The sequence below is a fragment of the Ursus arctos genome, unplaced genomic scaffold (genome assembly GCF_023065955.2).
Source record: "Ursus arctos isolate Adak ecotype North America unplaced genomic scaffold, UrsArc2.0 scaffold_28, whole genome shotgun sequence".
Lineage (NCBI taxonomy): Eukaryota > Metazoa > Chordata > Mammalia > Carnivora > Ursidae > Ursus > Ursus arctos.
The window spans coordinates 18,486,662-18,512,783 of NW_026622963.1; the positions used below are offsets into that span (position 1 = coordinate 18,486,662).

The 26,122-nt window shown below is 46.9% G+C and overlaps 1 long non-coding RNA gene across 1 annotated transcript; it reads right to left on the minus strand.

The window, feature by feature from the left end:
• Nucleotides 1-472: 472 nt before the first annotated feature.
• On the minus strand, nucleotides 473-26,122 carry LOC130541961 (uncharacterized). The gene is made up of 2 exons (XR_008956108.1): nucleotides 25,772-26,122; nucleotides 473-23,727 (listed from the first exon to the last, which is right to left on the minus strand). It is a non-coding gene; the product is annotated as an uncharacterized LOC130541961 (long non-coding RNA).

The window sequence follows — 26,122 nt, forward strand, 5'->3', positions numbered from 1 at the left end:
CCCCACTGGGTCCCAAAACCCAATCTCCTTTCCTTCCCTTGTTGCCTTGCTATCTGGAGGACTTGGTCCTCTTTATCTACCTTGCTCTGCCTGCTCCTTCCACCTCTCAGCTTCCCTCTCAGCAACTGCCTTAGTAGATGCCCAAAACATTTTCATTAAACAAGCAAGTGTCTATTGCACATGTATGACTCCCACAAAGTAGGCATCAGACAGTTGTCTGGCCACCAGTCTTCCTTCTCTTAGCCACCATCAGTCCCCTTCATTATGGTAAGGGTTGAGGGCACTCATGACACATGCAAGGCAATTCCATGAAGGAGCCTATCCATGGCACTCTTTAGAGGGGACCATGGCATGAGGCCACGTTGCATGTCATGAATTGTCAAGTTCAACATGACCCAAACAGGCTCAGTGTTCTCAACTGTAGAATGGGCTGCTTGGCTTTTTTATTTATTTATTTATTTTATTTTTTAAAAAGATTTTATTTATTTATTTGACAGAGATAGAGACAGCCAGCAAGAGAGGGAACACAAGCAGGGGGAGTGGGAGAGGAAGAAGCAGGCTCCTAGCGGAGGAGCCTGATGTGGGGCTCGATCCCATAACGCCGGGATCACGCCCTGAGCCGAAGGCAGATGCTTAACCGCTGTGCCACCCAGGCGCCCCTCTTGTTTGGTTTTTAAATGCAGTTATGCATTTAAAATTTATAGTTATCCTCTACAAAGTGCTAGACAGAGTGGAAGTCATATTTTCTTTCTCAGTGTGATGGGGAGGGAAACTGAGGCTCTGGAGGAAGAATGAAGACACACTCTTATCCCCATTTTCTTGATGACTTGCTGTGAGAACTTAGAACTGTCTTGAGCTTCTCCAGAGCACAGATTTCTCAGTTGTACAATGAGGACATTGCATAGAAAGCATCTAGTGTTCCTCTGAGATTCAAGGCAGCACCACCACTCAATTGACACTTCACCAGCAAAGCCTGTAATGCTATGGGTTGGTGGCATCTTGAGGACTCACCAGTACAGATGTTCCTTCATTAAATTGCAATGGACGCAGCCCCCAAACTAATCAGGGGCCACAGATTCTACCCCAAGATGAAGGAGCAAGTAATCATAGAAATAGTCATTGCTAATCTGCAGCCACTCTACTGTGACATGTGTGTGATGAGTACTGACATGTCACATCACTTTAGAACATACTGAAATTGTTACATACATCTTATGAGAACAAGGTAAGGTGGATATGGAAGCAATGTTCATTTTGCAGATCAAAAAAATGACCTTCAAAACAATTAAAGGCCATCCTGAGACCACACAGGCAATTATGGTGCGGCTGGACCCTGACTCCCAGTTCTGTTTTCCTGTGATATAGGCAGTCAGAAAGGGCAGGGAGGTGAGGGGTGACTAGAAGACATTTTTGCCTTCTTAGTCTGACCTACCTTTGGTCCTAAAGCCACATTCTCTAGAATGCTACTTCTTTTCCATCCTACACAAAAGGGAGAATTCATTAAGGGCTATCAGTTCCTCACACCCTACTGAGAACAAAATCTCCACGCTGCATTTGACCATGACTAGATAGTGAGGTTGTGTAGAAAGGAGGGAAGGACGCTATTGAAGCATGAATCATTGTCCAAGAAGGGCCAAGTCTACTGCAGTAAACAGAGTAGAGCCAAGAAAGGAAGACACAAGAAAAATTGCTCATCAATATTCCTTGTACAAGAACACAAATTAGTCCTACGCTTTTATGGGGTGAAATGTATGCCCCCTAAAATTCATATGTTGAAATCCTAACCCTGTGTACCCCAGAATGTGATTGTATTTGGAGACAGAGACTTTAAAGAGGTAATTAAGGTAAAACAAGGCCATTAGGGTAGGCCCTAATCACATGTGACTGGTGTCCTTATAAGAAGAGGAGATTAGGACACAGGAATAGAGGAAAGACTATATGAAGATCCAGGGAGAAGGCAATAATTTACACGCTAAGGAGAGAGGCCTCAGAAGAAACCAACCCTGCTGCCACCTTGCTCTTCAACTTCTAACTTCCAGAACTGTGAGAGTATAAATTTTTATTGTCTAAGTTACTCAGTGTGTGGCATTTTGTTATAGCAGCCCAAGCAAACTAATACACACACCAACAAAATTTGTCTCTTCTGATTAACTCAGCAACATAAGTCACTGAGTTTCTATCATTGCCATGGATACCAGGGAGCTCAGAGCCAAGGGATTGATTATAGTGACAATATAGCCTAGACTGAGTCCACACATTTTGGGGCCGTGTGCCCTGCCCAGTAAAACCAAGTGAGGGATACTCAGGAGTGAGGGTGTGATGAGTCTGCTGTGGGTTGGGATGATCTTCTCACTTCAGAATTGACTGTGCCATAGCTCAGAGCTGTTTATGGCCATTTTGCCTAACCTGAGCCTCATTTTGCTGACCTGGAGAGAGGTATCTGTTGACAGTACAGAGCGCCACTCTGCAGCTTATCCTGTTCCACATGCTGATACCTGGCTGACTCCATCTGTAATTAAAATTGAAGGTGTATCTGGAAGCCCCACATGGAAGCATTCTTGGATCCCCTGATGAAGGAAGCCCCTGGGTAAGGTATGTGTCTGCTCTACATACATCCCAACCTAATAGCAGACTTTCTGGCAGGATCAGCCTCAGGTTCAGACAGGGTAAGAAGTACCCCTCCTCCTAACCCCATTCCCCACCATGGGGCGATACCAAGGGTGCTGAGAAGGGTTTGGCATCTTTCCCCATCCCTCTGTGCCTAATGGCTAGATTCCCACATTGCAACAATAGGGCTTCTCTCCTTTGGAGAAAGTCTTGGGTGGTCTTACCGAATAGAAAATTTCCCCTAAGAAAGGCCATACTCTAAAATATTGGCATTGCCAATATGTGTGTGCTCTGATGACAGATCTGAGAGAATAGCCCAGCACACCTATCAATGTCCCTCTCACCCAGCAGCAGGTAAGGGACATTTATCTTTACCTGACCATGACCTAGAACTCCTCCTGTGTTGGTAGAGAATCCCCCATGGTGGGAGTTTGGTGGGAGATGACTTCTGAAGCCAAAGTACTGACACCATCCTTCCTCACTTCCCCACCTCCCCAGCACGCACAGGCCAGTAACCTGGGTTCAGGCACCAGGATGGTCCTGCATGGGGCTTGGACTCACAGTGAGAGGTGAGATCATGAAGGAATGGCCAGAATTTATGCACTTAGAGGGCAGCGGGCTGTTCCAGAAGTTAGCAGCAGCACCCCAACTGGCCATTCTGGTGGTGTGGCTGTGAACATGGTTCTTGCTCCAAAGCCCCCTTGGTTCCTGGGGGGTTTCCAAGCTTGGTTCTGTAGCCTTACCTCCCAGTGTCCTTCTAGTAAAGGCCCTTTCTGCTGAGTCTTCCCAGTTGGGTTGTATTGCCTGCCACCAGCCTCTAGTTATTGGTCTGGAGCCAGGAGGGGAGGTGGAGCTAGTCCCCAGGGAGAGCCACCATGGTCTTAAAAGGCACTTGCTTCATGTGAGGCCTGTGCAGTCTTCAAGCAATGGATGGGGGCTTTATCTTCAACAAATGGGAGTGAACCCCTAGAGACCCCTGTGTTCAAGGGAACTGAAAGCCCTCAAGTTCAAACATCCCTATCTCAGGTGTCAGGGCCCCAGCTCTTCCCTTGGACCCTGACTTTTGCTGACCTGCTCAGGGAGGAGAGGAATTATACACCAAAAGAGCTCTTGAACCTGCCTAATGTGTACTAGTAGGAATAAGAGTGTGCCCAGGAGTTGATCCTGAGGGTGCTGGACCAAGGGGGACAGTAAAATAAGCCGGATAAGAGAGATTTGTTGGTATGAGGGCATTCAGCCATAACACAGAGTATAACACTGAGAAACATGCCCTGGGATGATTCCCTCTGGGATGGCTCTTGGAAACTTGAAAAGAAGCAATAGCCCACTTTTACTTGAAAAGAAGCAATAGCCCACTTTTAAAGAGAACAGTGATGGAGAAACAATGCCAGAATTTTTGAGGCAGACTGTGGAGGAAGGGTCAAAGGCTCAGAGAAGTAGCCTCTAAGACTTGGTCTGCTCTGTGAGACTGGAAAACCCAGCATCTCCTTGCGAAGGCTGGAGGACACTCTCTGATGTGATAAGGCATCCTGGTGAAGGGAGCACCAACATTGTTGAGAAGCTCAGTGGTCGCTGTCCTCTGAAGGCCAGGCTGAAGCTAGGAAATGCTGTCATACAGCAGGGATTCCAGAGCAGTGGGAATGGGAACCGTGGAATAGCAAGGGCCAACAGCAGCATTGAGCTGCAGCACTTGCTTCTTCCAAGTGAGTGTAGTTACCATAATTACCATAATAGACTGTAAGGTCAGAATGAGGGGGAAAGGGGTGAGTGTTCTAATTTTCAGAGACATGGGGAATGGAGATGGTCTAAAGAACAAGGTGTTCGTAGGGGCAAAATAGATGGGCACTGCTTAATAAACATAATCAAAAGGGTTGAGAACGGATTCATAGCCAAATGTCCATCAGCTGTTGAATGGATAGACACATGTGGCATATCCATATGGTGGAATATTATTCAGCCATCAAAAGGAATGATGTACTAACACCTGCTACAACACGGATGAACCTCAAAAACATCATGCTGAGTGAAAGATGTCAGTCTTGAAAGGTCGTGTATTACATGATTCCATTTGTATGAAATGTCCAGTATTCTGCCAAATACAGAGACAAGTAGATTAATAGTTGCTGGGGGGTGGGGGGGTGGAAGTTGTTGTAAGGGATGAATTGAGCCTGACTGCTAAGAGTTATAGGTTTCTTTCTGGGCTGATGGAAATGTTCTAGAGTTAGATAGTGCTTATGGTTACACAACCTTGTGCATATATTAAAACCTCTGAATGGTATACTTTAAAACAGTGAATTTCATGTTATAGGAACTGTATCTCAAAAAGAGGATGTATTCACAGAATAGTAAGTCATATCCTTTGCCCATTTTCCACGTCTGAACCAGTTTTCAGACCCAGAATCCATTGACTAAAGAGGGGACTGAGCCCCACAAGGAAGAACTTTGCAACACCATGGTGAGTGCCATATAGCAGGGGTTCTTCCAGCCCATCTCTAAAAGAACGTGTGGTGTTCTACTTGAATAACCACACCTTGGAAAAGGGAGTTAACCAGATTTTCAAGGGCAGTTGGGTATGGTGCAAGCTGATGCTGGTATTCAAAGTGCCATCATACCCTTCCTGTTAGGACATCAGGTAACAAATGTCTTCCTGGCCCAGATCCATCTCATAGTGGTCCAAGGTAAAGATATGTAGGTACTCACGGGCACTGGGGAGTTGCTCCACTGGTTGGTCAGGAGCCTGCAAGGGGTACAAGGACAAGAAGGCCTGGGGAAGAGGCATGTGGTTGGACTTACAGAGTGGCCATGGAGCATGAGGATCTTTGTAACCACTCAGGAGAGGCACTAAATCACCAAGTGGACAGGAGAATTTGACCAGTGGATGTGCTCATTTGTGCTCATGCAGTGAAGGATGGAGAATGGAGGGAGCAGCCACACTGGGGGCCATGCATGGATTGTTCTCAATTTTGATAGAATCCTTTATCATTACTCTCATTTCTTTTCATGATACCATAGAGAATGTGTGGTGATATTGAGCACCTTCTCATGTACCTGTTGGCCACATGTACCTCTTCTTTAGAAAAGTGTGTGTTCAGGTCCTTTGCCTATTTTTAAAACTGAATTAGTTTCTGTGCTGTTGAGTTATGTGTGTATATTTCATATATTAACTCCTTCTAGATATATGGTTTGCCAGTATTTTCTCCCATTTCATAGGTTGCCTTTTCCGTTAGTTGGCTTTTTTCCTTGGCTGTGCAGAAGCTTTCTTATTATTTTATTTTTTAGCCTTTTTGTTTTCATTTATTTTTAAAATTCAATTTATTGAAAACCAAAGCAAAATAAGCTCACCTATTTCTTCCACCCCCCACACCCTGCCTCTGGCAACCACATACCTGTTCTCTGTCTCTGTGACCTTGATTTGGTTTGTTTGTTTATTTTTAGATTCCACACATAAGACAGATCAGTATTTGTTTCTCTATCTGACTTATTTCACCTAGCATAAGGCCCTCAAGGTGTATCCATGTTGTTACAAATGACAAGATTTCATGCCTTTTTATGACTAAATAATATTCCATTGTGTATACACACATTTTCTTTATTCATCCATCATCGGACAGTTAGGTTGTTTTAAATAATGCTGCCGTGAGCATGGTGGTGCAGGTATCTTTTCAAGTTAGTGTTTTCATTTTCTTCGGATGAATACCCAGAAGTGGAATTGCTGGATCATCTGGTAGTTCTATTTGTAATTTTTTTGAGGAAATTCCATACTCTTTTCCCTAGTGGCTGCATCAGTTTGCATTCCCACAAATAGTGTATGAAGGTTCCCTTTTCTCCACATCCTTGCCAATACTTGTTATTTCTAATATTTTTGATAGCAGTCATTCTAAAAGGTGTGAGGTGATACCTCATTGTGGTTTTGATTTGCATTTCCCTGATGACGTAGAGCACCTTTTCGTGTACTTGTTGGACATCTGTATGTCTTCTTTAGAAAAATGTTTGTTCAGATCTTTGGCCCATATTTCAGTCACATTGTTTGTTTTTTTGCTATTAAGTTGAATGAGGTCTTTATATATTTTGGATATTAGCCCCTTATCAGATATAAACTTGCAAATACTTTCTCTTACTCAATACAATTTCTCTTAATTGTATTGATGATTTCCTTTGCTGTGCAGAACTTTTTAGTTTGATGTAGTCCCACTAGTTTGTTTTTGCTTTTGTTTTTGTTTTCAGACTCAAAAAATTATTGCTAATGCCTATATCAAAGAGCTTAGTGCTATGTTTTCCTCTAGGAATTTTATGGTTTCAGGTCTTAAATTTGTCTTTAATCCATTTTAAATTAATGTTTGTAAGGTCCAGTTTCATTCTTTTGCAAGTGGCTGTCCAGTTTTCATAACACTTTTTGTTGAAGAGAATGTTTTTTCTCCATTGTATATTCTTGGTTCCTTTGTTGTAGATTGACCATATAGTTGTGGGTTTATTTCAGGGCTCATTATTCTGTTCCATTGATCTATGTGTCTGTTTTTATGCCAGTACCACACTGTTTTAATTACTGTAGCTTTGTAATACCATTTGAAACCAGGGAGCATGATGCTTTCAGCTTTGTTCTTCTTTTTCAAGATTGCTTTGGCTATTTGGGGTCTTTCATGGTTCCATACAAAGTTTAGGACTGTTTGCCTTATTTCTGTGAGAAATGCCATTGGAATTTTGATAGAAATTGCATTGAATCTCTATATTGCTTTGGGTAGTATGGACATTTTAAAGATATTAATTCTTCCAATCCATGAGCGCAGAATATCTTTCCATTTATTTGTATCTTTTCCTATTTTTTTTTCATTAATGTCTTGTAGTTTTCAATATATAGGTCTTTCACCTCCTTGGTTAAATTTATTGCCAAGTATTTTATTCCTTATGTTGCAATTGTAAGTTATTTTCCTAGTTTCTCTTTCCGACAGTTCATTATTAGTGTATAAAAATGCAACAGACTTTTGTGTATTGATTTTGTATCTTGCAACTGTACTGAATTCATGCATTAGTTCTAGCAGTTTTCTGATGGAGACTTTATGGTTTTCTACATGTGTCGTCTGCAAATAGTGACAGTTTTACTTCTTCCTTTTTATTTTGGATGCCTTTTATTTCTTCTTCTTGCCTAATTGCTGTGGATGGGACTTCCAGTACTATGTTTAATAAAAGTGGTGAGAGGGGGGATCCTTGTCCTGTTCCTGACCTTAGAGAAAACGCTTTCAAGTTTTCACCATTGAACATGTTAGCAGTGGGCTTGTCATATATGGCCTTTACTACACTGAGGTACATTCCCTCTATATTTGCCTTGTTGAGAGTTTTTATCATAAATTGATGCTAAATTTTGTCAAATGCCTTTTCTACATCTATTGAGATCATTATGATTTTATCCTTCATTTTGTTAATATGCTGTATTAGATTGACAGGTCTGAAGATGCTAAACCATCCTTGCATCCCAGGAATAAATCCCTCTTGATCATGGTGTATGATCTTTTTAATGTATTGTTGACTTCAGTTTGCTAATATTTTGTTGAGGATTTTTGCATCTGTGTTTTTTCAGGCATATTGGTCTGTAACTTTCTTTTCTTGTGGCATCTTTTTCTGGTTTTGGTATCAGGGTAATGCTGGCCTTGTAAAATGAGTTTGGAGGAGTTTTGCCTTCTACTTTTTGAAAGAGTTTGAGAAGATTGGTACTAATGCTTCTTTGAATGGTTGGTAGAATTCAACAGTGAAGCCTTATGGTCCTGGACTTCTGTTTTTTTGGGAAGTTTTTGGATTACTGATTTAATCTCCTTACTAGTAGTCAGTCTGTTCAGATCTTCTGCTTTATCACGATTCAGTCTTGATAGGGTGCATTTTTCTAGGACTATATCCATTTCTTTCAGGTTTTCACTATTCTCATTCTTGAAAGATATTTTCCCTGGGTAGAAATATTAGTTCAGGCAATTTTCCTATGAAATCCTTTCCCCAAAGTAAATCTTACATAGTAGTCCAACAAGCAAGGCAGAAAGAAAAAAAAAAAAAAGAGCTCTCCTGATTGAAGTAAGGGTGAGAGGTCCAGAACTCTTTTTGCTCAACCTGCCCCCCACCATAATCAACCTTAAGCTCCTCCTGGAAATGCTAGGGAGGACATTGTTACAAATCAACTTAATCAACATTGCCTATGGCCTAAGGAATTCCAAAGGGTTGTATCCAAATTGGTAGCATCCATCATGCTCTGTTTCAGGAAAAGAGTATTTGAGTCTGAGGGAGGGGCTCTTCTGGCTCAAAGAGGCCAATGGTACTGTGCGGGAATAAATGAATTCTTATACCCACGGCAACCACAGTGGGGCATGAACAATTTGTGCAGGTTGCACACTACTCCAAGGCTCCTTCCCCAGGAGGCAAGTGAGCTCTGAAGTCCAGTACATCTCCTGCTCTCCTGACCGGGTCCCTGGGTTAGATTAGGTTGCCTTTTTCTAATTCACACAAAGACTCTATACAGGCCAACAGTGGCCCTATGACCAGGATGAAATGTCGTGATCACTCTACTTGCCTTTCTGAGCTCAGTCTCCACATTCCCTGGCCTCTTCGAGACCCTGTGGACTTCACTGTAATTCTGCCCCCAAGAAGGGACCCCTTGGATGGGGGACCTGAGTGTTCATTCAGACCTAGAAGGGAACTTCCCCCGTGGAAAACAAGCAAATTGATGTCTGGCTTCTACAACAGCCTCTTACATGGCAGTGTGTGTGTGTGTGTGTGTGTGTGTGTGTGTGAGAGAGAGAGAGAGAGAGAGAGAGAGAGAGGGCATGTGTTAGCCTCCCTGGACTCTACAGGATTCCAGCAACTGAAGACCTGACCTTGGGCTCTCAGCCCTGAAATCCCAGGGAGGCTTTTGGGAGATGTACCCAGCTTTCTCCATTCAAGACCTCTATCCCATCTTCCACTGCTCCAGTGACAAAGCTCAGGATGAAAACCAGCCAACAAAAGAACACGCTGCCAGGAGGGCTTAATGCTCCCTGTCAGTTTCCAGAGCTGTGGGGAGCAAGCAGGCCACGGTGATGGGAAAACACACATTGTTTGGGGGCGTTGCGGATACAGTATGGATTATTTTTAGCAAATTGTTCTGACTTAGTGAAAAACCTGAAAGATAGTGTTGATAATCATCCTTATTTTAGTGCCACAGATGGCACTGCTATAATTAGACACTTGTTTCTGGGTGATTCTGCTGTTCCTATAAGAAGACACCTTGCCTGGTGCAGAAATAGATCACTGAAGGTTGTCTTTATTTTTTAATTTAGGGCTCAAGTTTTCATTCTTTACCATTAAGTATTAACAATATTTGTGAGAAAAAAATAAATTATTCACATGTCTTTCATGCTAATATTAGCCTGAACATAAATGAGAGGTTTGGGCCTTTCTTTTGTTCTCTGAACCTAGTGACAACCAGGAATTATCCCCTGCTGCCTGCCTTTCTCCTCAGAGGTACTTCCTGGGCCCTCAGCCAAGCCAGACTCCCTGTTATCTCATTTCACCCTGCACTTTCTCTCATATCAGTGTTTTTCCCTTGTAATTGTATTTATCTGTGAGACACTTGGACTAATGTCTACCCCCTGCCCCAGCCCCCAGACCATAAGCTCCACAGGGGAGAAACTTAGTCCTTACCCTGTCCCCAGTACCTTAGATGAGGATATCAGTGAAATGCAAGAATGAATGGGAAAGCCACTACCAGAGACGAGCATGTGGGGAACCCTCAGCTCCAGCTGTCTTCCCTGCTCACCCACCCATGGAATCACCGTGCAGGCCAAGCCTTTGGCTGGTATTGGGTCTATCTCTGTGCACTTCGATTTTCTCATCCAACAAAATTAATAAAGCACGTCCAACTTATAGCAAAGAGATGTCATGAGACTTTTAATGAGAAATGTGAATGAGATAAGACTGAAGAGGGTGAAGTAGATTTGAGTTAATGGTTATATTATGAAAATTAGGATTGGGGCATGGAGGAGAGAGAACTGGAATTCCACTAAGAGCATAATTCTTTGGGAGCAGGTGTCTCCTTCACAGCCACAGCCAGAAGCACAGACTGTCCCACACAGTAGGTACCCAACCGATGCATCTGCCATTATCACCTGTGGAAGGAGTCTCCATGATGGCTCCTGAAGACCCCACCTCCTGGCATGCACACCCTTGTGTGGCGTTCTTCCACAGTGCACCAGGGACCAAAAGAACATGGCAGAGGTGATGGTGTGACATTTCTGAGATTAGGTGGTAGAGTAGCACTGTGGCTTCCTTCTTGGCTGTCTGTTTGTCTTTGTGCTTCTGTCTGTCTCTGTCTCTCTCTCTGTGATCACTTGCTTTAGGAGAAGTCCTGTTGTGAGCAGCCATTTGGAGATGCCCGTGTAGAGAGGAACTGAAACCTCCCACCAACAGCCATGTGTGTGAGTGAGCTGGAGAGCACATCCTCTAGTCCCTGTCAAGCCTCCAGAGACCACTTCCTTGGGCAGCAGCATGACTTCAACCTTGAGAGTCTTTGAACCACAACAGCCATCTGAGCTGTTCCCAGAAACCGTTTTCAATGGTGCATGTTTGTATGGGATAGACCGGTGATGGGTAGTAAGGAGGGCACATATTGCATGGTGCACTGGGTGTTATACACAACTAATGAATCATCGAGCCTTACATCGAAAACCGGGGATGTACTGTATGGTGACTAACATAATATAATAAAAAATCATTATTAAAAAAAAAATGGTGCATGTTTGTTGTTTAAAGCTGTTCAGTTTTGTGGTTATTTGTTACGCAGCATAGATAACTCATACTCGGGCCAACTGCACCTCTGCCTCCTGGCTGTGCTGAGTCAGGGCTGGAAGCTCAGCCTCCTTCATAACTGCTTCCAGCAGTCTGCCCTTCTTTCTCCTTCCCATCTCTCTGCTCCTCACCAGCTCCCCATCTACCTGAAGACCAGCCCTCTGGCCCTGACTCAGCAAAACTCACCAAGAGGGGCCAGTGTAGACTAAGAGAGTGGAAAGGGCAAGGCTGTGAGGATCTGGGTGCCAGATCACTCCAGGGAACATCCTAATTCTGACACCCGGCCTGAGAAGGAAACTTGGCCTAGCTTCCTCCTCCCCCACACTGGCTTACTCTCATTTCCTATAAAGAGGGAAGTGCTCAGTCAAACTTCTCTCCCCTCCATCCTTCCAAACCCACCCCAAGGGAGCTGTGCCACAACTTGCTTTCTCCACACTACCTGAGGACCATCACTTTCTTAGTCTAGTCACGAGATCATCCCTGTGTCCCAGCACCAATGATGGTATTTTTTGGAGGCCAAATATTTCGTCAACAAATCCACCTGTTGTGATTTGACAAGAATTCCTGCAGAAGAGAGAAGGGCTCCCACTGGCTTTTCAGGCCCAGGATTTCTGTCTCCAGGGCACTTACCAGGCAGATTTCTTCAATTTGTTAAATACCCCAACTCCCCAGCATCTCTTGGATCCTCCTGTTGCTGACCACGTTTCACTTCTGTCCCCACGTCCTGTTCTGTAACACACCAGCTAAGACACTGGTCAAGTGACAGGAGCTTCCTTTTCCTTTTCCAATTAATTTTTTTTTTTTTTTGGAAAAATGATCTTGGCATGTAGTGTATAATCCAAATAATTTAGTCTCACAGTGAAATGCAGCCAATCTCTCCTGATCTCTCATCAAACAGTCCCACTCCCAGGGGCACTGCTTTCAATTTTTAAAAAATTTGCTTCTGAAAAAATATGAAAATATGCCTATGTTTAAATTATTATATTTTGATGAAATTAGTTGACTTTCTATTATAATTGTGGATGATTAGACACTCATAGTTCACTGTGCTTCCACTTTCCTCCCTCACCCATCATCCTAATATATTTTTATATTATAATTTTTGGTTAAATTAATAGTGTTTACATTACCAGGACTATCACTAATTGCCAGCCAAACAGTGTATAATGAATATGTTCCTTTCTCATAATTCACTCTTCACCAACCAGAGATAAATGTCTCCTTTTACTATTTTCATTGCCCTAATGGCTAACTACCCCAAATGTTTCTATGTTTTCATCAAATGCCTATCAACAGTTGTTTCAGATAATCTGGCAGTTCACCCCCTTCCCTGGATACCTCCTTCCCAGCCCTTTGACCTTCCGCTCAGATATGAGCAGTTGCTCTCTTGGTCTATGGTATAAACTGTTACCTTGGGGCTTCTCTTAGCCTCTCTGTCAGGCTGGGTCCCTCACTTCCTGCACCCCAGGTCCTCCTGTCTCTTGGTTTACATGCTTGTTTCACTGGAGCATATCCTCTAGCATCTTTCTGAGAAAGGATATACAGAAGGTAAAAGCTTTAAAGATGTTGCATACCTAGAAATACTTTTATACCATTTCATACTTCCAAGATAATTGGGCTAGATGCAAAAATCTAAGTTGAAAATAATTTTCCACCAAAATTTCAAAAGCACAATTCCATTGTCTCCTATCTTCCAGTGCTACTGTTGTGAAGTCTGTCCTCATTCTAATTCTTAAAGCTTTGTATGTTTTATACACACCTCCTTTCAATCCCCAGTTTCTAGGATTTTCTCTTGACCTTTTATGCTTTCATATTTCATGAGGATATACCTTGATGTGGAACTTTAAAAGTTCATAGTCCTAATATTTCATGAGCTCTTTCTATTTGAATGCTCCAGCCTTCAGTTGGTAATTCTCTTGTATTATTTATTTGAAATATCTTTATTTTCTCTATTCTCTCTTTTTGTAACTCCAGAAGTTGAATCATCGGGACTTAACATGTAGCTGTAGTTCCTCTCTTACTTCCTTTTAAATTTATTTAATTATTATTATTTATTTTAGAGAGACAGAGAGAGAGCATGCTGGGGGAGGGGCAGAGGGAGAGAGATAATTTCAAGCAGGCTCACCGCTGAGCACGGAGCCCAATCAGGGCTCAATCCCACGACCCTGAGATCATGATCTGAGCCAAAATCAAGAGTCAGACACTTAACTGACCCAGCCACCCAGGCACCCCTCTTTTCCTTTTTTGAAAGACATTTCCTCAACTCCACCTCTATCTCATCTATTAGAAATCCTCCTTCTTATGCTTTGATGACCTCTTCCTATATAATGCTGATCTTGTCTCTCAGATGCTCTATCTCTGTCATCTCCCTGAGAATACTAATGATAGGAGTTTCATTTTGAACTACTGTCTGCTCCCTTCTCTCTAACCCCTCTGAGTGTCTTTCTTCTGTTTCTTGTTTGTTTGACTCTATTCTGGCAGCATCACTCACATGTTCAGGGATCCTTGGCAATCTGTTCATAGCTGAGAGTGAAGCACTGAAGAGCTCTTTGAAGATTTTGGGGGAGGAGAGAATTTTAGACTGGTAGATGGAGCAGATTTCTTCGTCAGGCAACCCTCATATGAAAGCATTTTTAGGTCGTTTCCTAGGGATCTGCTGCCAACTTCCTGGGAATAGAGTGGGGGAGTGGCTCTTGGGGGTCTTCTCAGTGTAAAGTCTTTCTTCTTATATCTGAACTCCTTTCCAGCCCAGAATCTCACCGATGTCCCCTGCTATCCTTGGGGTCCCTGAGCCCAGAACCACTCCTCTCCAATTTCTTCAGAGAACAACCCTCCAGGCTTGTCTGGGGATTCCCGTGGAGGGTCCTGGGATCCAACTGGCTTCCTAGGCAGAATTTGGATCAACTCCTCCTTTTTGCCTCCCTACTTCATCCCTAGTTCATCCCACTTCCTGTAGTGCCAGTTGCCTCCTATTGCCCAGGCTTCTGGATTCCACTGAGTGAATAGGCCTGATTCTTGGCAGCATAGCCCCTGCCCCCACCCTTACAGGTCCTCAGGTCCTGGGTCCCACCTGTCCCACCCTTTTACATCTCAATCTACTCATCAGGAAAATAGGGATAACTGTGGTTCCCACCCCCCAGGTTGCTGCAAGGAAGAAATGGGTTCACAGTGGCAGCATCACTATTATGATGGGAATTGTCAGAGCAGGCCTTTGTACAAGCTCTGTCCCCTAGTGCATGTTCTGTTTTGCCCACACAGGCCCAGGAAGAGGTGCCAAGCCCAGGGATGATATGAAGTGCTCATGCTGAGTGTGCAGAGCCAGGGAAAGCTGGTCCCCTCCACGTGCTGCCAGCCCCTGCCAATCCACACAGGATCCAGTCACCAGCCAAGCATGGCACAAAGGGACATATGAACTTGGCTGTTTCACGTTCTCCCTGCAGCTTTGCTCAGCCCCCTCCCTCCAACCCACGAACAGAAATGTGCACAAATGCAGAATAACAGTGATAATCACACGAGATGGCAGCTGAGACCCATTACAGCTGATGACAGTTTGAGAGAAGGATGAGCAGCTCTATGCCATCTGCCCACCTACTTCTCAAATTACTTTTACCCACCTTCAGAATTACGTCTGACTTTAGTGGGAATAATTACCAGAGTGATAAAAATCTGAGTGTGCACCATGTGAGGGAAGGTAAGTCTTACAGCGTGGCCTCCTTTCTGCTACAGGAGGCTCCTGACAGAGGGCAGGCACAGGTGACCATGACATGAAGCCAAGGGGCCAAGCCTGCTGCTGTGATCCAGGCCCACCCACCTCCTGTCCCTGGCCAGGGCTGTCGGGACATGAAGTCTTGCGTGGAACCTCAAATGCCCAGAGGTCTGGCCAGACACATGGATGGAGCCTCTCCTGCTCCCACAGCTGTGCCCTTTGTAGATTACATAGTCATGGTGGGCATGCGTAGATCCAGGGGATTTCAGGGAAGCCATTAAGTTTTGGGGCATTTCTTTTGATGACCTGGGCATTCTCAGATGTTTATTTAGAAAAATACAAACTTAATGAACATGTGTTGGAAGAAAAGCATTTGTTAGTTATAGTTCCCTCCCCCCCCCAAGGGGACAGTATTGTAGAAGAAGGAAGAGCAGGGCCTTGGCTTCTAGGCAGGGAATGGATCAGGGAAGCAGGAGGAAGAAGTGTGTGTGTGTGGGGGGGGGCAAATCTAAAGGAAGAAGGGGCTGAAACCATTGAGACTGTGTCTGGTGTTAGGGGGCATAGGAGAGCTGCAAGGAAAGGAGTCTTCTGGAAGGGAATCCTGGGCTGACCCACTGTATACAGTGGATGCAGAGCCCTCCTGGGCACCCTTATAGATTCCTGGAGGGGCAAGAAGTGAAGAAAGGCCCAGTCCTGTTCAGATAGGGCCTGTGAGAACACCCTCCATACTCCACCTGTGAAGTGGACAGCAGCTGACCTAGGACAGCATTATTAACCCACTCTGTGTCTCAAGTGGTTTGGGGACCCACCTGGGGGCATCAGCAATGCTCCAGGTAAGTACTTGTGGTTAGGATGGTAAGAGAATGAGTCAACTATGAGAGTGTGTGCAATCTGGTAGGCCCTCCCTCAGCTGCTCCTTCCTCGTGGGACACTGGCTGTGCTGTGCAGCAACCTTTCCAGGTGGGCAATGGAGATCCCCACCCTGGGGAGCAGCAGGGTAGACCCCACTTCCAGCCAGCAGCAGGCACAAGTGGAGCTAGGAGTGGGTAGTGGCCTCCCAAAGGCATGGCTTTGACGGTTAAAAAAACCTGAAATTGCACTTTATGCAGGTGTGAACCATTAACATGAGTGAAAGAAGGAAGGAAGGAAGAATGAGAAGTGAGTCGCCCACCACATGCCCGAGATCCCAGGCCCCTCCTCTAGATATCTTAGTCCACTTGGGCTACGGTAACAACATACATAGTTCTGGAGGCTAGAAGTCACCACGGTCTGGTTCTGATGAGGGCCCTCTTCCGGACTGCAGACAGCCAACTTCTTGCCATGTCCTCACATGGCCGAGTGGCAAGGAAACTCTCTGGGGTATCTTCTGGAAGGGCACTGATCCCATTCATGACTAAACACCTACTAAAGGCCCCGCCTCCTAATAACCTCACATTGGGGGTTAGAGCTTCAACATAGGAATTTTGAGGGGACACAAACATTGAGTCAATAACACCAGAGGAGGGGCATGTGGGTGACTCAGTGGGTTAAGCGTCTGACTCTTGGCTTCAGCTCAGGTTATGATCTCAGGGTCCTGGGATAGAGCCCCATCGCAGGTTCCCTACAGGGGGGGAGTCAGCTTGAAATTCTCTCTCCCTCTCCCCCTGCCGCTCCCTGCCCCAAAGAAATAAATCTTTAAAATAATAACATCAGAGGAAACTCACAGTGCCAATTTCCATGTTTTATATACCCTTCCAGGAATTAAATTTCATGCTTCTACACACACACACATACACACACACACACAAACACACACACATGAATGAGCGGATTCAATGCACACACTCTGAAGTTTCCTCTTTTTCATGAAACAATATATGGTGAAGCTTGCTCCATATCATAAACCTAAAAATACCTGTTTTTAAAAATGCATGTAATTCTGTATGAGGGAGGTGCTGTGATTTATTTAATTAATATTACTATTGGGGCGCCTGGGTGGCTCAGTCGGTTAAGTGACTGCCTTCAGCTCAGGTTATGATCTCAGGGTCTTGGGATCGAGCCCCCATCAGGCTCCCTGCTCAGAGGGGAGTCTGCTTCTCCATCTCCCTCTGTCCCTCCCCCACTCATGCTCCCTCTTACTATCTCTCTCTCAAAAATAATAAATAAAATCTTTAAAAACTTAATGTTGCCATCGATAGTATTTAAGTAGTTTCCATCCTTCACAATCACAAAGAATGCTTCCATGAGCCTTGGTCATGAACCTAATGGGCAGGACAAAGTCCTACTGTGGGATTGATGGGAGGGAGCATATCTAATCCTGACGGATGGTCCAATCTACCTCTTGGAGCCTCTGCATCCTGATCGCTCTCACAGCCTTTACCAAAGGTTGGAATTTTGCCCATCTGAGAGGTGTCAAGCAGGGTTGCACTGACATTTCAGTTTACATTTCTCTTATTGTTAGTGAGAATAAACATATTTTCCAATGGTTAGAAGCATTTTCATTTCCTGTGAAGGATTTCTATCCATTGCCCATTTTTCAATTCAGTTGCTGGATTTTTTTCTTATTGATTTAAAGATTTATTTTATTTTATTTTATGTTAGGGGAGAGAAGGAGGAGCAGAGGGAGAGGGAGAGAGAGAGAATCTCAAGCAGACTCCCCTCTGAGCACGAAGTGGGAAGTGGGGCTTGATCCCATGACCCTGAGATCACGACCTGAGCCGAAATCAAGAGTTGGATGCAGCCCTCGGCCTGTGACGTAGTTGCATATATTATTATGCACATGATGCTATTCTTATGTCATAGACATAAATACGCCTTGTTCTTTTTCATGACTGCGTGATAATTCCATCTTAAGGATGTGCCATCATTTTATTCTCCGTTTATTATTTGTCTTTTTACTTTGATCAGGATGTTTTCTGCCATACAGAAATACCTGGCTCTTATCTAGTAGAATAAATCAGTTTTGCTGTTTATGGCCTCAGGGTTTTGTGACAAGATCAAAAAGGTCACCCCCTCCAGTATTACAAATGGTTTTCTCATTTTCTTCTGATATTTTTATGGTTTCCATCTTCCTGCATTTAAATCTTCCCTCTACCTGCATCGCTCCGGAATATATTTTAGTGGCAGTAGGAACTGGGCACTCAGTTTTATTTCTTTCTGGATGGCCAGCACGATGTTAAGTAATGAATAACCTCACAGGCTGAGATGTCACCTTCACCACATTCTAGATTCCCATGTGTATTTGGCGGCCTGCACTGTGAATGTCTACCTGGCCACTTCTGGTCTTCTGACAAGCTGGGCAGACCAGCAAGAAGCTCCCCTGGCTCCCAGGCCTTCAGCCTCCCGCGCCCTTCTTCAAGGTGGGCCTCCATTCCCAGAAAGCCCCTTTTGAAGCACCACAGTGAGCCAGTGTGTCTCCGTAAAGTGATGTTCCCAAGATCGGAAAGTCACCACCTGGAAGGGTGTCTGGCCCACGGGGTTGTGGTCAGGCCACTGTACCCTGAAGGAAACTGCCCCCCCCCACAGCCCCACCCCCTCCCATTACAAGCGTGACAGTCCCAGCACAGGGGCCCGGGGCCCAGGCCAGCTTCGAGCTGCCCCTGCAGGCTGAGGGAAGGCCGTGGGCACCGTGAACAAGGAGGCAGGGCAGGTGGGTGACCACACTTCCTCCTAGAAGGCCGGAAGGCAGACGGTGCTGGAGTCAGCCCAGCTTCCGGCTTCCTGGCCTTCCCATCCAAGCCTTCTCCAGCCTCCCCCGCAGGACACCACCATCCGCATTCCAGCAGCTACTCTGTACCAGGTCCTGCACTGGGTGCCGGCGGGTCAGCAAACAGACCCCATGCACAGGTTGTGCATTCCACGGAGGGCAGGCATCACCGCCCCGCGCAGGGGCCAAGCTTGGTCAGCAGGAGCACCACGTGCACTGACCAGCAGTAGGAGCGCCCGGAACCTGGGGAGGGAAGGCCCGCCGCAGAAGGAGAGGGCCGGTGCAAGCCTGAGGCCGTTGGCAGCAGATGAGGCAAGAACCCTGGACGAAAGCCCGGGCTGCTCCCCACTGCAGAGGAACCGTGAGCCCAGGCGGGGCAGGGGTGCCATCGGGGACCCGGCCAGTCTCTTGGCAGTGGTTGGGCTCAGGCTCCAGTTCTGACTTCACAGCTCTCAGACTCTTGTTTTCCCATCTATAAAATGGGCGTAGTGCCGTGACAGCCCCTGACATCGGTGAGAAGTGTCCCCCTAGACCCACGTGAATCCTCACACCAGCAAACACTATCCAGCGGGTATAGACAAAGGGTGGTAAACTGGGTCCATCCAACCGAGTCACGCTCACACACACACACACACACACACACACACACGCTCAGCTGGAATATTTTCTAGGCATTTTACTAATTTAATCTTCACCACCACACTTCATGAAAGGAGGTTTATCTCCACCAGATTCCAACGTGTCCTGTCCCTCTAGGATTTACCTGTGCCACAAGGTCCCGATGCACTCCCTCTCTCTCCTTCTGGGGGATGCTTCAGGATTGGGGGGAAAAAGTCAAACTGCACCTGGTAACCTGGAGAGGTGAGCCCCTCTCCTCTCCCAGGGGAGGTGACCGGCATATATCAGGTCCCTGACAACTGCTGGCTCCCATGCACTGTCACTGCTTTTCCTGCAGAAACGCCCACCTTTACATGATGCTGGGGTCCTTGCGCAGAGTGACCAGGCTGTTTGCTCAGCCGGGGAGGCCCGGTGGTGGTGGTGGTGGTGGGGGGAGCTGGTGCTGCCCCTCAAGTGTCCTGCCAGTCCTCTGGGGCCCTAGCAGGGGGTCCGAATTCAGAAGGGCGGGAAGTGGTCGCTTCTTACTGAGCTGTTTTAAATTATTTCAGCTGCACTGAGGTATTTGAGAGTCAGACCAAATAAACATTTGCATCTAAAAAAGGCAAAACAGGGTCATTTGAAATGGAGACGAAAGCCTTTCCCGTATCCGGAGGGTGCGGCCTGACTTCGCAGAGGAGCTGTGTGGGGCTTGCTTTGGTTTTGTGTGTTTGCCAAGGCACAGAGCTCAGACCCTGTGTCGGGAGGGAAGTATTTTCTTTTAAATAAAATGTGAGCTGATCTAAGTTTCCTTCCCCTGATCTGCTCTACGATCACCCGGCCCCCTGCAGCTGTGGACCACATCTTTAAAAGGCGTGCTTTTCATGGGAAGGTGACCATGACCACTTGATGTGCGTGACCAGTCAGGACCAGGCAGGGAGGAAGGGGGTGCTCCCCAAGCTCCCAAGACTGCCCACAGTCTCCTCCACACACAGTCGGCTGCATCTCCCTCCCGCCCAGGATGCCTCCTAGCACCCACTCTTCCCTTTGGGCCCCGTGCCCAGGAGATGTGTGGGTCTACTTCTCCCGAAGAGTCCGGATTGGAACAAAATGTGGGCATCACGTTCTTTTCCTCCTTCCTACCAATTATGTCCCCAGGGCTTAAATCCCATCCTGTAAATTAAACCCAAGGGGAGGGGCATCGGCTACAACACTGTGTGGTGTCCCTTCAGACCCCCAGCAGCATTTCCACCAAGGCCAAGCTCCTGACGACAGCAGGGACAGGTTGCCCTGGCCTCCCCCGACACACAGGTACCATCACCCAGGTTGGTCTCCACGTCTAAGCAGGCCACCATCTGACCCTCACAGCAACCTTGTCTGTACAGTTGAAATAACCATCTAGCCCCAAGATGGAACTTTTCCTGCCTGGGGCGCCTCATCCTCAAACCCAACTGCAGACAACTGAAAATGCTCCGTGTGACCAGAAAGGCCATGTATCCAGTCAGCTGGGCCCCAAATGCCCAGCCAACGCTGGGCTCCGGAATTAAACTTTTCTTTATTCTTTATCCTATAAGGGCTTCCTGCTTTCTGCCCCATTTTGTGGTTCTCTGGACCTTTGGCAACAGAGACTGCCTGCTTCAAGAAGGGGCAAATAAAGTTTGTATTTAATTTAAATTGTCTTTAATCATTTTTAGCAATAAAAACCCTGCCCCCTCCTTCCCCTTCCGCTCAGGCACAGAGCCCTTGCTCATTCATTCATTCAAACATCGTGGACATTGGCTCAAGATGGCTGATGAACCACATCTAGGTCCTTCTCCCTCCCCAGCTCCTCTGAAATGCCAGAGTAACTATAAAAACAAATACTTAGAAGCCCTGGAAAACTAGGAAAAGTGCCACTAGCAGATCAGAACATTGGAGAATTTCTGGAAGATAGAAAGCAATTGGGCTCAGCTTATCGGGGAAACCCAAAAGAGCAGAGGAGCCCACCATGCTGGGAAACCCTAACTTCCATCCTAACCTGAACCGCTCCCCCTCCAATCTAGAAATTGGAGAAGTGGTGGCATGGAGGAGTCTTGGGACATTGATGAGGTGATTATGTGAAGGCTCCCTGAGCAGCTGGGACAATGCCTCCTTTGCCCCAGGATAAAGTCAGAGTGCAGCTTTAATATTGATGGCAGATTGCTGTGGGGGAGTGGGGGGTGCCCCCGGAGAGAGAGGCAGGACCCTGCCCAGGGAACTGGAGCCAAAGTGAGAGACAGAGTGCCCGCAGATCAGAGGCCCTGGAAGGAGCTTTGCCCTTGCGCATCCCTGCCTGCCTCCATGACCCCAAGTGCCCGGGGGGCCCAGGGTCGCTGTGACCAGAGTGGACAGCCCCTTACAGAGGGGAGGTTTGCTTGTGTTCAAGATATCCTCCACACAGCACGAGTGACCAGTCAAGACCAGCAGTTCCCGTACGGGCTGCACTCAGGACTCCTTTAACCTCTTAGAAATGCTCGAGGGCCCCAGAGAGGCCTACTTCATGGGAAAAAACTATTGATACTTACTGTAACAGAAGTTACAGAATGCAGAAAAATTTTAAGTCTTTATTTATTTTTAAATGATAATAAAGCCAATACATGTTAACACGAATAACATAACATTTATGAAAATAGCTATCTTTGCCTAAGAATAGCTTATTTAGTAAGATGAATGACATGATTTTGTATTTCTGAAAATCTCACCAATGTCTGGCTTAACAGACAGCTGGATTCTCACACCTGCTTCTGATTTCAGTCTGTTATAGTATCACTCGTTATCTAGACTCTGGAAAATTCTGTTGAACACTCACGAGAGAAAAAAATGTCTTTGTATTCCTATTAAATAGTTTTTACTTTGTGGACCCCCTGAAAGAGACCCAAGAACCCCCTTGAAGAGCCCTCATCCTGACATTCATTTACAAATGAGGTCAGACAACCAAGAATCCCCATACATTTAAAGGAAACCAACCACTTGCCAAGGAAGAACCAGAAGGAACCCTGGAGAAAATAGGATAACACAAGAATCAGAAGAGGACATTAAAATAGGTATAACTAATATCCTCAGAGAGGTTTGACAAGATATAAGAACCCATTGGCAGGTGGGCACAGAGCAAATACACAACAAAACCACACTTCTCCTATACGCCCTTACTAACCAGGTAGGAGATAGCATTTGCGATGGCAACAAAAATCATGAATAATCTAGGCACAGACCTAACCACAATTTTGGAGGACCTGCATGAAGGAGATTTTAAATCATATGAAAGAACGTAAAGCGAGAGACGCATTGTTTCCTGTGGGAATCCTCAGTACTAAAAGGGGGCAGTGATATGAACTGCTCGGCGGGCACCCTCCGCATTACTCTGGATGGAGCTGGATTTCTATCACAAGCGTTGAGTCGCAACCAATATATTCTCTTGGATGAAAGCCACCCAAAAACAAAATGATGAGACAAGCGGTTGACAACAAGAAAATGCCTGCAGCACAAATAACAGTCCAAAGGCTAAGGTACCTAATTTACAAAATTCTTGGGGAGGAATATGAAGACGACAAAGAACCTTAAGGTGCAGGTGTGTGTGCGTGTGTGTCTGTATGTGCACGCGCACATGCGCACGCAGAATGATTTTAAAGAATCGACCATGGTCGTGGAGGCTAGCAAGTCCAAATCCTCAGGGCAGGCCGCAGAGATGTCAGGGAGGAGCTGATGTTGCAGCTGGAGCCTGAAGGCAGTCCACACACAGAACTCCTTGCTCACAAGATGTCTTGCCTTTTTTTCCCTAAAGGCCTTCAGTTGAATGGATGCGGCCCACCCACATTATCTTGGGCAATCTGCTTTCCTCAAAGACCACTAACTTAAATATTAATCTCCCCTATAAAATACCTTCACAGCAACATCTAGAATGCTGCTTACCCAAATATCTGGGCTTTGGGGCCCAGCTAGGTTGATCCATAAAAGTAATCATCTCAGTTTCTGTCTTTCTCAGATTTCAGTTCTGGGATGAGTAGCTTCTCTCGGCTCCTCACGGTCACTCGGGGCCCCAGGCTCCACACCTCAAGTCATCACCCTCCCACAGGCCACTGCTCTGCCACAGCTGGGTTGCTGCCACAGCCCGATTCTAGGCAGCTTGGAGAGGACACGGCCACTCTTTGCAGGCCAAAATACAGAAGTGACTTCTAGCCCAGATCTCCTCTCACTCTGCTGGTGGGAACATCATGAAAACACACCTACCTGCAAGACACCCTGGGAAATGTAGTCCAGCTCAGCAGTCTGGGAAATGTAGTGCGGCTCAGCACCTCTGTCCAGGTACATCTCCATTATCCTAGAAGGAGAGAATGGATTTTACTTGAAGTGAGCAGTTTCCACTCCCACCTCCCCATCATAAGGAAATAGCAATTAAACCCATGAAACACTTTTCCTTTCTTTATTTTCTTTTTCCTATCAGATTGACAAAAATTTTAAAGTTTACAAACCCCCAGTTGTTACATAGCAATCAGGAGGGTTCTTACTCTACAGCAACAGCCCCTTTAAATGAAAATGGATTTTATTTTGAAGAGTGCTCCTAGAATCTTCACGATGCTAGAGGAACAGGCTGGGAAAACGAGCAGGGGTCAAGAGGTCTCTGCAGACCAATGGTGGTAGAAGCAGGCGTGCTTAGATGTTGCGGCCACCATGTGACACTGATGCCACAGCTGGACCAGGCCACAGCCAGGCGATGCCACTAGCACCATCACTGCACACCCTCTTCTAGAACTGGCTCTGGATACCCAGTACCCTGGACTTCTCTGCCCAAATGGCATCACATCCACTTCCAGGGCCTGTGAGCATCTTGCCCTGATCTGGGGGTGTCCCTCATCCCTACGCCCTGGGCTGAGGGGGATCAAGTGATGGGGTTGGGGAGGTTGAGTGTGGAGCCTGGACCTGCAGGCTGGGTGTAGAGCTGCCTCTGTCTCAGAGCATTTTGCTAGCTATCTGTCAAAATCTCAAATGCCCAGGACCAGTGGTTCCTCTTAGAATCTTCTATTTGTTGCAGAAAAGAACATAGTCTTAATGGAAAAGCAACTCGTGGAACTATGTGCAGAGAGAACTAGGAAAGCCTGGTTGTTAACTTGCAGCCTCTGGAACCAGGCTTAAATCCTGACTCTGTCACTTGGTAGCTGTGTGGTCCTGGACAAGCTACTTAACTCTATGCCTCAGACTCCTCATCTCCGAAAAGCAGAGATGACAGCAGTAAAACTCAGAGGTTCGCGAGGATGAATCGAGATAATATACGGAAAGTCCTGAGCCCAGTGCTTGGCATTTGGGGAACATTCATCATCCATTAGCACTTCTTATGATATCCTGACCTCGTATCTGTACAAATTCCTATGCATCCGTGCATGTTGGTGTGTGCCCAGAACAGCACACACTCAACCACCACCGGCAGTTACCTGGAAGAGGCGGGTAGGGAGGAAAGGGGTCAACACAGATGTCTTCTTGTGATGGGTCAATTTATGAATTCTTTTAGTTTTCTCTAGCAAGTATTAACACACATCCGCAGGTAAGTAATAGGTAGTGGGAATACAGACTAGTGAACAAGAACTAAGCAGGCAGAGCCCAGGTCCTGGGAATGGACTCTCCCCAGAGAGGGGCACCCAGGGGTAGGAGAGGGGTCAGCTAGGGGTACCTCCCAGTGCAGGCCAGACAGCTAGCTTTCACCACTCTTCTTCCTTCCCTCTGGTTTTGGGGCATGCGGTTGAGGGCCAGAAGTCCCCCCAAGTAGACACAATCATTTGGTGAACAGGGGTCTCATCTAAAATTGCTTAGCCTTGGGTGAGGTCCAGGGTCCATTAACCTAGCTTAGTGCGAACAGCTGCCTAGGAGCTGTGGAGGCCCAACGGGTGTGCTGAAAGAAGACAGGGAATGGGAGTCAGGAACGAGGACACAAAGAAAGGGGGCGGGGGTGTTGGTGGAGCTTAAGTCCCAGACCCCTTAGGCCTGGGAAGCGATGCACGCTTCACCCATTTCAACATTTCCTCAGGGGTTGGGATGGGCCTAGGAAACAAGCAGTGATGAGATCCTCCCTCTTCCCGCTCCTCCCTCTCCAAATCCTCTTGCTCCCCCGCCCCCCCCACCCCGTCTCCTCCCCATTCCTTCTCCTTCCCAGCTCCTCGTCACTCCTCTCCTCCCCCTCGCCCTATCCCCACTCCTTCCTTTCCTCCCCCTTACTTCTCCTCCGCACCCCGCCCTGCACTTCGCCTCTCTCCCCTCTCCCTCCACCCTGCTCTCCGCCCCCCTTCCACCGGCACCCAGCTCCCCTGCCCCGGAAGCCGGGTCCGAGGCCGGGGGCAGAGCTGGGTGGGGCTGCGGCTGTGAGCCGCGCGCACCTGCCCCGTGGCGGCCGCGGGGGTCCTGGGCCGGGCGGGCAGGCTGGCGGGAGAGCGTCCGCGAACGGGAGGCGTCCTGCGCGGGCCACGCCGGGGCCCGGGGGGCCAGGCCGGCCCTCCCGCCTTGCTGAGGGGCTCGCGCACCACCCGGGGCTGCCGCGCCCGGCTTCCTGCCCCGAGTCCTCCGGGAGGGGGCTCCGGAGCCGGCCAGTGAGCGGGGTCCGTCCGAGTTGGGGCCGGCGGAGCGGGGACCGCCGTGACCCGGAGGCTTGGCCCGCGTCGCCCACCAAGCCCGCGCTTCAGACCCCGTTCCTGGGCGGCTCCCTCCTCCGGGACGCTGTCCCCGCCACC